Source organism: Xiphophorus couchianus, chromosome 15, assembly GCF_001444195.1.
Source record: "Xiphophorus couchianus chromosome 15, X_couchianus-1.0, whole genome shotgun sequence".
In the NCBI taxonomy this organism is placed as follows: domain Eukaryota; kingdom Metazoa; phylum Chordata; class Actinopteri; order Cyprinodontiformes; family Poeciliidae; genus Xiphophorus; species Xiphophorus couchianus.
Window position 1 is genome coordinate 23,840,497 of NC_040242.1, and position 1,443 is coordinate 23,841,939.

Below are 1,443 nucleotides of genomic sequence, written 5' to 3' on the forward strand. Positions count from 1 at the left end.
TAAAATGAATTACCATAACTGTGCAGATGACATGCAGATCTACATTATGATGTTACCAGATGACTATGACCTCATCTAAGCAATGATTTATGCTTAGAATAAATCAATGCATGGATGTCCCTTAACTTCCTCCAGCTGAACAAAAACAAAACTGAAGTTATTAAGAGTCAGCATGCAACTGTCATGGTTTGATTTAGTTTGCGGACCCACATGCAGAAACCACACGCTGGATGGAAAAGGTAAGTGATTTATTTACAACAGGACAAATTATATTCAGTTCTCTGGACTTCAGCAGGAGGGCGAGGGTCGCCCGACCAGGTGGCCTGAAACGAGAGCTGAATTATAATGGGCTCGGAGTGAGAGAGTGTAGAGGAGGAATCAGGAACTTTCTTACATTTTGGCGTGGATCTTCCAGAGCGTGGGGGTGAGGTGCCAGGGTCCGGCGCGAGGGAGTGCTCCGGTGCCGAGGGCGAGTGCAAGGCGGGATCGCGGGTGGTAGGAGCGAGATGGGGTCGGTGGAAACGGTGGAGCAGGCAGGCAGGTATTCTCGGCAAGTTCTTGAAACGTGAAGACAAAAAATTCCTTAAACAAACGAACAGGACACAGAGAGCTAGTAGCTATGAGTTGCACAACAAAGTTCTAGAAACAAGATCAACAGGTGAGGCCAGAGTGATTACCGGTATGCGTTAACCATCTAGCGAAGACTGAAGGATTCTGCCGCTCCTATATTCCAGCACGCTGATGAGGCAGATCAGCTTCACCTGCGCTGGCTCCACAGACTCCTCACGAAGATCCTCGCTGAGAGAAGATGCAACACTCGCACTCACACTCTCATGCACACGCTCTCACACCGGAACTCTGACAGCAACTTTAGTTATTACAGCTAAAAACAAATCAGGCCTGAAATCTGGGTGTAGTGATGGACTCAGAGCTGAACCTTCATTCACATAAAGACAAATCCAAAGTTGGCCTTTCATCACCAGAAGACCATCTCTAGGATTAAAGAGCTAATGATGTAGAGAAACTTAGCTGTGTGTTTATCTTAAAGTCGCATTGACTACTACAACAATGTCTTCACAGGTCTGCCAGTGTATCTTAACCTGTCATTATTTTTGTTTTAATTTGGCACTTCAATGTAATGTTTTTTGCTTGTCTGGTTTATTTTTCTTCTAATCATGTAAATCACAATGAATTGCCTTTTTGCTGAAAATGTCCTACACAAATAAAATTGCTTTGCCTTGATATCGTCTCCATATCACGGATTTTTACACCAACATTGCTATATGATCTTTCACCAAACAGATCAACAGTTTTATTATAATAAAGACTTTGTTCATTGGTTTAAACATGAAGAGTGAGGAAAAGTGTTGGCATGCACTGCTGTGAGCACTGAGCAGTGACCTCTTTGCTGGCAGAGCCTTTAGGTTTCATGATGTACTAAAT

The 1,443-nt window shown here is 43.6% G+C and overlaps 1 long non-coding RNA gene across 1 annotated transcript; it reads right to left on the bottom strand.

The window, feature by feature from the left end:
• Window positions 1-227: 227 nt before the first annotated feature.
• Window positions 228-865, bottom strand: LOC114158740 (uncharacterized). The gene is made up of 2 exons (XR_003598467.1): window positions 678-865; window positions 228-582 (listed from the first exon to the last, which is right to left on the bottom strand). It is a non-coding gene; the product is annotated as an uncharacterized LOC114158740 (long non-coding RNA).
• Window positions 866-1,443: the final 578 nt, after the last annotated feature.